The sequence below is a fragment of the Vombatus ursinus genome, unplaced genomic scaffold (genome assembly GCF_900497805.2).
Source record: "Vombatus ursinus unplaced genomic scaffold, bare-nosed wombat genome assembly UNPS02014830.1, whole genome shotgun sequence".
In the NCBI taxonomy this organism is placed as follows: Eukaryota; Metazoa; Chordata; class Mammalia; order Diprotodontia; family Vombatidae; genus Vombatus; species Vombatus ursinus.
In genome coordinates, this window is record NW_020954608.1 from 26,318,459 (window position 1) to 26,333,860 (window position 15,402).

General features: G+C 38.5%; 1 protein-coding gene across 1 annotated transcript in view; it reads left to right on the top strand.

The window, feature by feature from the left end:
* GRM3 (glutamate metabotropic receptor 3) overlaps nucleotides 1-15,402 on the top strand; it is a 121,895-nt gene that overhangs the window by 74,381 nt on the left and 32,112 nt on the right. The window lies entirely within an intron of this gene.

Below are 15,402 nucleotides of genomic sequence, written 5' to 3' on the forward strand. Positions count from 1 at the left end.
TTCTCTAGGCTGGCCTTTGCCGTATGTCACTCCATTAAACATGTAGGAAGTCTCTGTCAGATGATTCACTGGACTAGGCTAGATGCACAGTCTCTGCTAGATGCAAAGCCACTCGACAGGGCTCTACTTCCACCTTCTGGCTTCAACTAAAGTCTTTGATATCTACCTCATTCTCTTTCAATTCAAAACTGGATTTCCTTACAGCTCTTTTACAAAAGATCTCCAACCACAGATTGGAAAGCAAACAAATGGGAAAAATTACCTTACTTTTTCCCTTATGGAATGAACAGCCTTGTTCCCCCAAAGTCTTGGCTACTGGATCTTTCATCTCCCCAGCAAAAGATTTTCAATCCCCAGAGCCAAGAGACACTTATAGCTAAGTAAATAATGTCTGCAAGGTCAAATTTTCTTTAATTTTAACTAAATTTACTGGTTGGAGGCAGCTGGTGGCTCAGTGGATAGAGCACTAGGCCTGGAGTCAGGATGACCTGAGTTCAAATTTGGCCTCAGACACTTACTAGCTGTGTGACCCTGAGCAAGTCACTTAACTTCTGTTTGCCTTAATCCATTGGAGAAGAAAATGGCAAACCACTCCAATGTGTTTGCCAAGAAAACCCAATGGACAGTATTGGCATGCCATTGACCACAGGGTCACTGAGTCATAAGACTCTACTAAACAACGACAAACAGTGATTGATTGTGCTTGAGAGTTAGGAGGGCTCTGTGAGAGATGTAATTCTAACATGGCGAACATTCCCTAAACTTTCTAATTTAATCTCTGAGGAAATATTGTACAGTATGTAAGGGCCATTTGCCTCTAACTGCCAGTTTTAGGGTTGAATCTTCCCCAGTTTCCCAAACAGAAAGCATTTCATTTCTTTCACATAGATAAATTAGCAGGAAAAAAGTATAGGGACAAAACAATGTAGAGCAGTGATGTCAACGTCAAACAGAAACTGGGTATCACTAAATCATACAGAGGAATCCCTGTGGGCCACATATTAACTTAGAAAAACCACTAATTAACATTATCTATGTTTTACTCTATTTTTCTTCATTTTACTAAATATTTCCTAATTATATTTTAATCTGCTGCCTACTTAGTGGCCTCAGTTTGATTAGCTAGAAGAAAGGTCATTGCCTCCTCTACCTACCCAGCCATACTCCTTCCTTTTCATATGCAGATGTATCTAGGCAATGGGCTTGCCCTTCATCATGTCTTTCATAATTGTGGCCCTCTCCCAATATCCTCCTTTAAAATGTAGACTCCTCGGAGCAGCTAGGTGGCATAGCAGATAGACCATTGACCCTGAAGTCAGGAGGACCTGAGTTCAAAAGAAACACTTGACACTTACTAGCCGTGTGACCCTGGGCAAGTCACTTAACCCCAATTGCCTAAAAAAATAAATATAAATAAATAAATAAATAAAATGTAGACTCCTGGAAAAAGCTGCTTATTAAGGGGAAGTCCTATGAGAAATTGGAAAAAGCCAATACCCTGGCTTTTGAGGACCTATGTTTATATCTTGCTTCTGTTCCTTATTAAGTGTGTGTGACCTTGGGCAAGTCTCAACTTCCCTGTACCTCAGTTTTCTTCTTTGTAAAATGAGAAGTTTGGAGGCCTCTGAGGTTTCTTCCAACTCTAAATCTATAATTCTTTGACATTGTGGTTAATGAACTTAAAAGAGAACATGGTTACTGAGTGCCTTGATGGAGGGGAGAGAAAGATGTAAAACAGTTAAATAAAACTAATAACACAATGACCTTATCTGAAAATGCATGCAATACTTCACATCTGTAGCACCTCCCCTACCACCACCTCCATCTCTATTAAAAAAAAATGAGCAGAAATCTATTTATTTTCTCTTCTACTCCCATCCCATGGGGTATGGGGTGGGGGGAGAAGTCTTTTAACAAATATGTGTAGTCAAGCAAAACAAATTCCCTCAGTAGTTGTACACAAAAGTAGATACATCTCATTCTGCACCCTAAATCCATCACTTCTCTGTAATGGAGAGCATGTTTCATCACTGGTCCTTGAATCATCGTTGTATTGATCATATTTCTTTCAGCTTTCAGAGTTGTTTGTTTTTTCAGTGTTGTTATTGTATAAACCGCTCTCCTCATCTCTAACTTTTGGTTTCCCTGGCTTCTTTTAAGTACCAGCTAAAATCTCATCTTCTACAAGAATTCTTTGACTGATCCCTCTTAATGCTATCAGCTTCCCTCTATTGATTATCTCCAATTTATTCATTCTCTCTCTCTTCTTTTCTCTTCTCTCTCTCTCTCTCTCTCTCTCTCTCTCTCTCTCTCTCTCTCTCTCTCTCTCTCTCTCTCTCTCTCTCTTTCTCTCTCCCCCTCTCTCCCTCTCTCTCCCTCTCCCTCTATCTCCCTCTCCTTCTCTGTCCCTCTCTCTCTCCCTCTTCCTCTCTCTCTCTCTGTCGCTCTCTCTCTCTTTCTCTGTCTCCATATATAATATATATATCTATATATACATATATAGGTTTGCAGATAGTTTTCTTAATGTTGCTTCCCCCATTAAACTGTGGGATCCCTGAGAGCAGTGACTGTCTTTTGCGTGTCTTTATTTCCCTAGTGCTTAGCATAGCAGAGCACCTGGCGCACAGTAGGCCCTTATTAATTTTTTATTAGCTGACTGCTTAAAGGCGAGAAAGAACAAAAAGAGTAGGCTGGGAGTGCTAAAGACAAACTTTGCCAGTTTAATACTTTGGCGTAAAACTAATCCTGATAATGACATACGTGCATATTGATACATTCATGGTCAGTTCCTCAAAGCCTTTTTAAAATTCTACAGCTAAAGAGTCTACACAACAAGACTAAACTGTCTTCACAATTCTCTCTCACCTGTGATTTTTAGGGTGAAAAAAATTTTGGTTTGGTCTTCAAATTTTATCCATGTAGAAAACTTAAAGTGTAAAATCTTCCTTCATCATGACAGATCAGCAATTTGTGTTTTTAACTTAATATCTTAGGGAAGGAGTTCCTAATCTGGGGTTCATGGAAGGATTCAACAATAGATTTCAAGGTGTTATTGAACTTGGTTAGGAAAAAAAAACTCTTTGCTTACACTAACCTCTAACTGATATTTAACAATTCCTTCAGTTGTGACTTTAAAAACGTTATTCTGAAAATGGGTTCATAGGCTTCCCCAGAATGCCAAAGATCTAACACACACATACACATAGACACAGACACACATACACACACTAAAAATATCTATCTTGATAAGTTGGCTGATAACCTGAAAGGTTAAGAGACTTGCACATGGACATAGAGCTGGCTATATGTCAGAGGCCAAATTTTCACCCAGGAATCCTCATTCCAAGGTCAACCTTCTATCTACTTTGTCATGATGTCTGTCAGGGTAAAAATATAAGGGGGAAGTAAATGGAAGAGAGGACTCCTGCAAATGTAGGTAGCCAGTAAGTTTTACAAGGAAGCAATTTTGCCTAAAAGGCTACTCTGTGGTATAGGATTGTGTACACATTGAAGTGTTTCTCATACTTGTTCTTGATGCAAATATGGTATTAGAGTGTGTGACTCATCTGAGTTGGAATGATCCCAGAATCAATTAATTTTCATAAATATTTTCTACAACAAAAGAATTTGATCTGTGATCGCCATGAGATTTATACCAAAGGGCATGCAAAATATCAGTTACAGCAAGTGTAAGTTAAGAGAAGAAAATAAAAAAGCCATTATTTTCCACTCAGGTTATTTTAACTCTGTTTTTTATCATGACAAGAATTTGCCCAGAGTTATAGCCTTTTATGGATCAATCAGCAATCATTTATTTTGTGCCTGCTATGTGTCAAACACTGTGCTAGATGGTAGGGATGCACATTTCAAAAATAAAACAATCCCTGCCCCCAAGGAGCTTAACTTCTTATCAGAGGGGATAACACATACATATATCTATATTTATACATATGTGTATGTATATACATGAAGAAAGAATAAATAAAAGGTAGAGGAATGGATGGTATGACCTTTCAAGGTCACTTCCAATTGTAAAATTCTGTAAATTAGCCCTTGCCTGTCAGGACAAAGAATCCTGCTATGGTACATTACTTTAGAAAGTAGCTGACAGATTAACAGTAGAATGGTATGGTTTAGGAGAGTAATTTATATTCCCTTGTGTTCCCTTGACATGATACTCCAGAAAAAGCTAAAAGAAAACTATCCATTCCATACATCTCCACAGCAAGGAAATACAGAATGGAAATTAATTTGGCCTCACCTATTGAAATGGCAGTTTATTCAATTCTAAGCCAGGCTGCTTATCTTCAGAAAGTTCAACCTCAGAAACTGAATGAAATTGCCACTCTGCCCCTCTTTTTATGAGAGGAGGAGGGACATTGTTTGCTGAAAGTGGAAAAATCCTATTTTAAAAATTCTTCCTCTCTTACTGTGATTAAGCTCCTACAATGATTAATCTTGCTACTGCTTTTTTCTTCTTCTTCCAAATGTGCTTTTCATAGTTTGGACCGTTGACTTATTATTTCTCCACTGAATGGGGTTTTTTTTCAGCTAGTTTCACTTTCTGTTCAAATGGAGTTTCACTTTCCAGCTGTCACTCAAGGTAGCACATTTCTGTAATATTTAGGGTTTTAACACAACAGATAGAGCAGGCAATGGGAATGGAAGTTTGGGGATTCTTTTAAAAAATCATGAAGGTGGGGTTCTATTCAGCTTTTCTTCGGTGATACTTTTTCTCTTTTTACTTATTCTCTACAATTTAACAAAATTCCACGTAAAACACACATGCACATAAACAAAAGTCATCTAGTCTATCCTCTTCATTTTACAAAAAAAAAAAAGGAGAAACTGAGTCTCAGAGAAGTCTAATGTCTGGACCAAGGTCGCACAGATAGCAAGCATGGAAGGTGGGATCTGAATTCATTATCCTGCACAATATTTTGCTGTGCTATGCCAACTTTCCCTCAGACTGCAGCACCCACAATTGCCATCCCCGCAAGGAACCAACACCTTTTGATGAGAGTTATCAAGCCAAACAGCCTCTCTGGCTGCTAATATTCATTCTGGAGATAATCCAACAGTAGCTAGGCGCATATGTGAAAATTCCCATAGTCAGTCACAGTTAACTCTCTCCACAGAATCATTATTTTCTCCATGGGTTCCAATCTATAAAGAATACTATATGTCACTTAGTGTATCTAAAGACAGGAATTTTCTTCTTCACTGAGAAGTGATTGACAGTAAGGAGAAACCCAACTGGGCTGACTGCTATTTCCAGAGAGAGGAAGAGACTGACAGTAAGGGCTGCATGAGTGACAATGGGAAAAAGCAAGGAGTGCATTTGGAAAAACTGGGATGGGCCACTGAGGGGGAAGATGAGTGAAGAACTCATGCTGAGAACACCTGCAGAGCCATGGGCCTGGCTTTGGAAGCAAGTCAAAACTGTAAATAATCTACAGCATGTATATTTCTTAACACTGATGTTAATCAGTGTTATCAAAGGCAAGGTTCAGAAAGTGACTGTAGCTTTTCAAAAGGTGCCACACAAATCCTAAAAATTATCTTGAAGGAAAGATCTCATAAAGCTTAAGGTGGTACTTCCCCACTGCAACTTCAAAAAAGGGGGGGGGGACCACAAAGAATAGCTTCTATGACCTGTTTGCCATTCAATCCCAAATTAATCTCCTTTGTTAGTGCAAGTACCAACATGGCATTCTGGGAACCAAGAATCTATAATTGATCCTCCTTTAGATAAGTGTCTACACATTGAAGTAGGGACAAAATGACCAAGAAAGGGGCTCAATATTTTTAAATTCTGTGTTCTTGGAATGAAACAATTTCCCACAAAGGCCTTTTCACAGACATTCCTGTATTTAAGATTTTATTTTCTTTTATTTTCATCCTTCAAAGGAATTCTTGGTGTTGAAAACTTGTCCTCATGACAGGTGCCCAAAAATCTTAATCAAGGGCTTACTCTGAGCCACCTGTATGTTATTACTTGAAGAGCATCCCAAGGTACTCCTGGTCATTCTCCCCAAATTTCCCTTTCTCCATGGTCTGCTACTGCCTGAAATGTTCATCTTTTGGGGTTCCAATTTGAGGGGAAATCAAAATGATTCTTTTTTTAAAAACAAAAACTGTTGAGAGATGTGTTTTTATAAATTACCATTCTAAAGCAGATTCAAGTTTACCATAGCATGTAGAAATGATAAAATTTAAATAAATCTAGTTTCAGGTCATACAGTTATCTAACTAATATCTCATTTACCTAAATTTTTTAAAAGTGGCTTGACAATGTCTTATATTATTTGTGGGTGAATATGTAGAAATATGGGCTAGAGAGCTAGATGGATTCAGCATGGTGGTATAGTCACACTCAAAGAGTAATGGTTCAATATCATCTTGGCAGGAAGGATTCCGTTGCTTGCTCTGGGCATCTGTGCCTGGCCCTAGGCCATTTACCACTTTTGTCAGTGACTTGGATAAAGGTATAGATGGCATACTTATCAAATTTTATCAAATTTGCAGAAACACAGAGCTCATACATTGGATGACAGAAAAGATTTTGAAAATTTGACAAATATGAAATATAATGTAATGAAACATAAAATCTTAACATTTCAGTTTAAAAATCAAGTTCACAAGTTGAAGATGGGGGAGGAATAACTAAAAAGCTGTTAATGTGAAAAAAAGAGCTAGAGATTTCATTGAACTACAAGCTTAACATGAGTTAATTGTTTGATATGGAAGCTCAGAAAGCTAAAACAATCTTAGGCAGTATCAGAAGAGGCAATGGTTTTCAAGGATGCAAGAGGTAATGGTATCGCTGTATTCTGCTATGGTCAGACACATCGGGAGTATTGCATTCACAATTCTGGATACTGTATTTTACGAAGAGTGTTGATAAACTTCAGTGTCCAGAAGGATAGTTAAGGCCTCAAGTTCATGGTATGTTGTTTGAAAGACATGAGGATATTACAATTTGAAGAAGACAAGACTTAGGGGAAATGTGATAGCTGCCTTCAAATATTTTAAAGATTGTCATATGGAAGAGGATGGAATTTGTCCTGCTTGACCCGAGAGTCAAGTCAACATGCATTTATTAAATGCTTACCATGTGCTAGGTAGTACAATAAGTGATAAGGGTACAAACCCAAGTGAAAAGATAGACATTCCCTACTGACACAAAAGTGGGAGCTGAAAAGCAATGGAGTGAGGCTTGGTGGTGAAATCCAAAAAATGAAGGCTAGCTGGCCTGAGACCTTCCTCAAAATGGAGATTCCAGGAGAGACTGAGCAGTAGAAGGAGGAAGTGGGAAGTGAGGCAAGAGGGTAATGAGTAGAAACTGAAGAGAGACAATTTTAGGCTTGGTATAAGGAAAATCTTCCTAAAAATTAAAGTTTCACAAAGTAGAATGGGCTACCTCAGGAAGAAATTGGATTCTTCTGTACTCGAGGTCATTAACAAAAAGTTTGTTCATCACTTCCGAAGCATGCTGCAAAGGGGATCCTTTTTTCAGGTATGGTTTGGGATAGGTGGCCTCTGAGCTCCCTTGCAACTCTGAGATTCTGTGATTGGTGGGATACTGGGGATTATATAGTCATAGGAAGAGCTTAAGATCCACAGAGGCTGATCACACAGGTAGGAAGCATCAGGCCTCTAATAACAAACTTTCTTCTCTACAACAGCCTTGTGAGGTATATGCATACACAAATATGTGTATATACATACACATATATATGATTATTCCCATTTTACAGATGAGTAAGCTAATACAAAAAAATGAAGTGAGAGCTATCTAAATGGGTGATAAATGGGGCCAATTTTTAAAAAAAACTTGACTTATGATTTCGTTAGTATAAAAATCTCCAACTAAGAAAACTCCCTCTAGCAATACAGATTTGCACCTGCTATTTAACTTATAGTTGATATATCTTACATATATAATTTAACTTATAGTCTTAGAGAGTTGCCCAGAGCATTAGGCTGTGACTTACTCAGGGCTACACAACCAGTGTGCGTCAGACACAAGACTTGAACCCAAAACTTCTCAACACGAAGTTTGAAACAATACTAAGTACCCTGTGAGCAGCCCTGTTCTGGACATTTAGCACTCTCTACAAGATGAGCAGCTAGGTGGCATGACAGATAGAGTGCCCAGCCTGGGGTCAGGAAGACTCATCTTCCTAATTCAAGTCTGGCCACAGACATTTTGCCTCAGTTTCCTCACCCGTAAAAGAGCTGGAAAAGGAAATGGCAAACCACTCCAGTATCTTTGCCAAGAAGACCCCAAATGAGGTCGCAAAAAGTCTGACATGACTGAACAACAGTTCAGTTTTATTTATCATACAGAATTTCCTCAGAGAATAAGTAAGATAACAACATTTCTATGATGGGAAGGGAAAGAAAAGATCAAGTCAGTCAATAAGCATTTATGAAGTGGTTACTTTGCTCCAGATCCTGTCCTAAGCTCAAGAGATACAAAGAAAGGGGAAAAGCAATTTCTGCTCACAAGGAACTCAAATTCTAATGGGAGAGACCTCATGTGAAGTGTGTACCAACAGTATGTGGGAGGTAATCTCCAAGGGAAGGTCCTGGAGAAACAGAAGAATGGGAGTGGGGAGAGAACAGGAAAGGCTGCCTGTGGATGGTGGGATTTGAGCTGAGTCTTGAAGTAAGACAGGGAAGCCAGGAAGTGAGGAGGGAAACCTTTCTAAGCTTAGGAAACAGCCCAGTCAAAGGTATGAAGACAAAAAATGCAATGTCAACTGTGAGGAATACCTGTGTCACTAGCGTATTCTGAGGGCAGTAAAGTGTAACAAGACTGGAAAGGTGGGAGGCAGTGAACATTGTTAGAGCATAGGTTGTCTTCAGGCAGAGCAGGTCTGGGTAGAAGTGACACAGTAGAGGACTTGGGGGTATCCTGAAGTCAACATGAAGGCACCAGATACTGTGAGAAAGACAAATTGTACCCACTTCACCATGTTGCTTTGGGTTGATCATAGGCTTGTAATAAATGACATTTACTCAAGGTTATAAATCTTGCAAAGCACTTTTCATGCATTCTCTGACATAATTCTCAGGATAATCTTGTGAGATAAGTATTACAATTATTATATCTATTCTTCTTGTTGTTGTTGAGGCGTTTCGGTTATGGCCAACTCTTTGTGACCCCATTTGGGGTTTTCTTGGCAGAGACACTAGAGTGATCTGCCATTTCCTTCTCTAGCTCATTTTACAGATGAGGAAACTGAGGCAAACAGAGTTACATGATTTACCCAGGGTCACACAACTAAGTAAGTATCTGAGGTCAGATTTGAACTTGTGATGAGTCTTCCTAATTTCAGGCCAGCACTCTATCTACACTGTACCTGACGAAACTGAGACTCAAGTGTAAAGTGACTTGCCTGGGGTCACCCAGTTATTAAGTGTCTGAAAAGGAATTCAAACTAAGATCTTCCTGACTCCCCATGCAATACTCTTTCCACTAGGCTTATTAGAGGTGGATTGTGAATGTGAGAAATAGATTTATCCATCAGTGGAAAAAGGTCCCCAGGATACAGTTTAAATTGAATTCAAAACAGTTCATCTCACTAAGAGCAAGATGAATTTAGTTTGTGACATTGACAAGAAAATATAAGTCCTTAAAACTGTCCCGGGAATATCTGTCTCTTAATCTGTATAGACACTATATCTGAGATGTTGTCTCAAGTTTTCCCACCTGTTATGCTATACTACTTACGAAAAAATCCATGAAAACTATGTGGCCTTTTTCTTTTGTCAGAAGAGGATGGAAGCTTTTGTAGCACCATCTAGTGAAACTTAAGGAGTTTTGCATAATTGATCTATCTTCTGAAGCGAAATAGCCAAGATTTGCAAGTGCCAGGAAGAGAGACTCTCTTTCTCACTCTCAAGGAGTTTTCTTTCCTTTTCTCAAGAAACTGAAGCAAGGAAGGATGACTTAAGAAATTAGTATCCTTAACATGCCAGTCAATGCTTTTCTGGACATCAGGTTAGTCTGACAACAAAACTGCTGGAATGGCATGTGAAAAATATTCAAGGTGCATCTGAATTGTGTGCTTGGGCCAGAAGGATCTTCTTCCAAATCTTGCCTTGTTAATTTCAATGCCATGCCCTATTCCTAAAGCAAATATGCCATCTCGCTTAAAATTGTCAGCTGTTGGAAAAAGGAGACATTAGAATTTGTTATCAATGGCTTGGAATACATTCTTTTTGTGTAAAGATGGGGTACCCTTTAGTATTGTGAGCAGCCAAATGAAGTATTGCTTTGGGGACTCTATGGAAAGAGAAGGAGGGAATGGTCTAATTGACTTTTTGAGTCTTTCATTCCCTTTCTTTCCCAAAATCTTAGCATTTTGCTACTAGTAGTACCATTATAACAAGCAATGGATTTGAAGTCAAAGGACCTGGGTTCAAATTTTAACTCTGCTGCTTACTTCACTTCAGTGCGCTGGGCCTCAACTTCCTCAGCTGTAAAATTAAGGAGTTTGACTAGATGATCTCTAAGACCCCTTCCAACACCAGATCTATTTTCCCATGATCCTATAATATAGTCCAACTGCATAATCTAATATTTTTAATATACAAACAGCCTTACTTATTGTGAATAATGTCCTGTTAATACATGTAAAATTAATCACAAGAAGCAAAGCAGCCTTCTGAAACTGCTCTCATACATTAGTAACTATTTATAACATGTCTAATTACTCGTGTATGTGATAGTTAATTTCAGAGAAACATAGACAGAAGATTTGGGTTATTTAAGTGACTTCCTAAAAATATTAATAAAATTAAAAGACTTTCCCATAGCAGAGCTGCATTTAGGGAGATAGAACTTGATATAGGAGAACAACCAATCAACAAGCATTTGTTTGTACTTCAAACTGTGCTAGGCAATGGAGATACAAAGACAAAAGGAAAAGGGCCTCTCAAGGAGTTTATGTTCCTTTATTGGAAACGTCCATGTGCATTGATATGGATGAAATAAATACAAGGTAATTGAGGGGACAATTAGCAGGTATAGGGATCAGAAAAAGTTTCATGAAGGAGGCAGCTAGGTGGATAGAGTACTGGGGCCTGGAGTCAGGAAGACCTGAGTTCAAATCCAGTCTCAGACACTAGCTGTGTAATCCTGGAAGAATCACTTAACCTCTGTTTGCCTTAAATCACTGGAGAAAGAAATGACAAATCACTCTAGTATCTTTGCCAAGAAAACCATCCTCATTGTGGTTTATGGAGTCCTGAAGAGTCAGACACAACTGAACAACAAAGTATATTGAGTAGGGGTATAACATGAGAGACACAGCAAATTAGAGGAGGTAGAGATGGAAGAGTGAGGGAGTATGAATTTAGGAATGTGATACAATTATAGGAAGACATTAGATCCCTTTAACTACAGCCTCTCCCAAATCTTCAGGATGCTCTCTTGAGGCTTCCAACTAATAAGCATCTAATAGAAGACCCAGGTAGTTTCCTATTAAGTCTCAGCAGAAAATTAATTCCAGAGGAAATAAAGCCTAAGGAAGGTTAGCCTGAACCCACTATGCCAAGAAGAATATACACCCTTAAACTGAGGCAAAAGAAACTCCTTTCATATTTTCCCCCTTCTATCTCCCAAGCTAATAGCATCAGATTTGAGTGTAGGAGTATCTCAACAATGACATGAACCAGAGAAAAGGAATAAGAGGAGTATGTATGAACCATTAACAGTATTGATTTTTCAGGGAAGCAAAAGAAGGTCTGATAGTCCCTTTCTAAAACCATGAACACTCTGAGAAGTGATGCTCTTTAAATATCCTTTCACCCAAATACTCACATTATTTTTTTGTGCAGCTTTTGTACTTAGGGAGCATTTTTCATATGTGAGACTGAGCACCTGGGGACATCTACGTGTCACCCAGCCCCAGCTGTCAAGCTCAGATGATAAATATCAAGGAACTAAGACTTCCATGATTCTGTTCATAATCAGCAGGCAAATTAATTGTGGCCTGCCAAAGGTTCATTTTTTAAAATTGCTTCCATCCTCAAATCAGCTTGCTCTCAGATATTTGGGAAAGACTTTATTCCCTGCAGCTACAATATTAAAGCCCCATTTAACCCATAACCTTCTTCAGGGTCTTTTAAAGGAAACACTATTTCATCTTGTCTCTTCTACTGACCCAGCTATCAAAAGTTACTCATTTTCTTCCAAGGATTCCTTGTAAAATATATGCAATGTAAATTGGGAAATAACTGGGTGATATAAAAGGGAACCCAAGTGGCTGTTAGTGGCTTCTAAAATATCCATTAATTCTTATGAATAATGAAATGTGACCATGGCAGTAACTGACTGACAATAATAACAGCTGATACTTACAGAGCACTTTACATGTCTTATCTCATTTGACTCCTTAAAAACCTGTGTGATAGGTATCGCAGGTAGTACAAAGTGACCCAGAAGTCTTGTTGTTCAGTCATTTTTTTAGTCGTGTCAGACTGTTTGTGACCCTATTTGGGGTTTTCCTGGCAAAGATACTGGAGAAATTTGCCATTTCCTTCTCCAGCTCATTTTACAAATAAGGAAACTGAGGCAAAGAGGTTTAAGTAACTTGCCCAGGGTCACACAGCTAGTAAGTGTCTAAGGCCAGATTTGAGCTCAGGAAGTTGAGTCTTCCTGACTCCAGGCCCAGTACTCTATCCACTGTGCCACCTAGCCCCAAAAGTCTTAATGCAGTTTAAAATTTATATTGGCTTAAAACTTTACCACCACTTTTGGGACACACTACAGTTTTATCCCCATTCTCCAGAGAGGGTCACAGCATGGTATCAGTGTGGTACAGTGGATAGAAAGCTGGCCTTAGAGTCAAGAAGACTGGCTTTCAAGCTCTGCCTCTGACATAGATTAGCTGTTTAACCTTACAAAAATCATTGGACTTCTCGACGTTCCCAGGCATCTCCCTGTAAATAGAAGGAGACATGCATGCCGTGGCTTGCCATGGGATAGTCTTCATTGGGAGAGCTCCTTAGCTAGAGCTCCCTTCACTGATATCATCCAAAAACATACCAAAAAAAAATTACAGATGAGGAAACTGAGTCTCTGAGAGGTTCTACGCCTTGTCTATAGTCACCACCTACTAGCTAGTAGGTATCAAAGCAGGATTAGAACTAGGGTCTTTCTTGACTTTGTCTAGTATTCTTCCCAGTGCACTTTGTACTGAAGAACTGTTAAGTGCCATCTTGTAGTCAGACTCTAAAAAGGGGCATTTGTTTTTCTTTTACTGAAGAGGGGGAAAAAAATGAAGTTCAGTTTAATTCTTCCTTATCATTAACTTATATTATTTATTTTTTGCATCCCCATTTTTTTCAGCCTCACAACAACCTTCTGAGCTAGATATCCCAGATACTATTATTCTTTTTTTACAGATGGAGAAACTGAGGCAAAGGGAGTAAATTACCCCTAGATTATATAGATTGCAAATATCAGAAGTAGAATTCAAAGCCAGGCCTAGTGGGCTCTAATTTCTGCACTCCCTCCAATGAGTCAAGCTGCCTCCCTAGCAGTAAGGCTCCTCATGCAGAATCATGTAAGTGGCACAGAAGATAGAACACAGGGCCTCAAGTTAAGAATACCTAAGTTCACATCCAGCCTCAGACATTTACTAGCTATGTGATGCTGTGCCTGTTGCAACCTCTGTCTCAATTTACTCAACTGTAAAAAAATATGGGGTAATAACAGCATCTACCTCACAGGATTGTCATGAGGATTAAATGAGATATTTGTAAAGCCCTTAGCACAGTTCCTGGCACATAGTAGGCTCTATAAATGCTTATCCCACCCCATCCCCAAACTATACTACAAGCTGTCCCAAAAGTCTTAATGTAGTTTTAACTTTAATAACTTCAGAAGTATAATTGCTACAGATTTATGAAAAAGCATCCACTTGAAAGTTTATTTGTTTAAATTTATTTACCCTTATTTACCTTTGTGAACTCTGAATAATAAAATGTTAATTTTAACAAGATGGAGCACCCAGTCATCTTGCATTGCATTGCAAGTTTCTGGATAACATTTTCTCAGACCAGAGGATTGGTTGAGGAGGTTCCCTTGCTTGGTCACCTCAGTCACCTGATCTGCATCCATTAGCCTTTTTCTTCTGGGGGTCACATCAAAAAGGTCATATGTGCATCAAAACATCATTTTTCGAGTGACTTTAAGGCTATGATTATGAGTGTGATCTCAGTCACTGCGCAGCAGCTGAGGAAAGTTTTTGCAGTTTGAAAATCAACCAGACCTATGTATGGCAGGAGACAATGGTTGCATTGAATTTTAAAAAGAAACATGTCACTAACTTATTTATATTTCTGAAGTTATTCAAGCTTAGATCAGCGCTGAAATTTTTGAGACATCATATACTGAAGAGATACAAATGCCTCATTTCTATCTATGTACCTGGGAGGGTTTGTCACTTATGTCCACATTGCTCTGATTCAAAAACTTTTCAAGTGAATCTATTTTCAAAACAAGGCATCAAAGCTAAAGATATTAGAGAGCTGTCTGGAGAGATTGAGAGGTTAAGTGACTTGCCCACAGCCAATCAGACAGCATGTGTCAGAGGCAAATCTTTATCCCAAGATATCTTTCTAACTGAAGCCTGTTCTCTATCCACTATGCCAAGCTGCCTCTGCAGAAATATTAATAATTACAATTACCACCAAAATAAAAGCTCATATTTATGTACCTCTTTAAAGTTGTGAAGTCCCTTCCTCACAAGAACTCTGTGAGATAGGTGATGCAACTATGCTTTCCCTCTACTACAAGCAAAAGATTCAGTAAGGTTACCTCACTTGCCCAACACCCCATAGCTATTAAATGGCACAGCCAGGATTTGCACCAAAATCTTCTGACTCCAAATCCAGGGCCAAAACCAGAATAACTTTCCAGAGCAATAAATGAATAGCGGAGATGAGAGAATTCTTCTTGGTATCAAGCAGTATCTCCTGTCAGAAATCTTTCAAAACTATTTATTCATTCATTCATGCATGCCTCCATTCATTCCGCAAGAGCATAATAAGTGTACACTAAAAGCCAGGCACTATGTTCATCCTACAGATAATGAATACAAAATAAAATAGTCCCTTTCTTCACTGAGCTTACATTATACTAGGAGGAAAAAATCATGTATGCAGGTGAGTCAACGAAAAATATATACTAAGTAAACAGAATGAATTTGGTAATTTGGTTGGAATGGCTCTATCTCTTAGACTAATGCTTTCAATACATAGTTGATTAAATGCTTATTTTAGTCTTAGAATCTGTATGCTAAATTAGATCTTCTGAAAGATTACTAATGACTAGTTGAGTAAAAAAAAAAAGCTGGATACATCTAAACCATATTCTTTTCT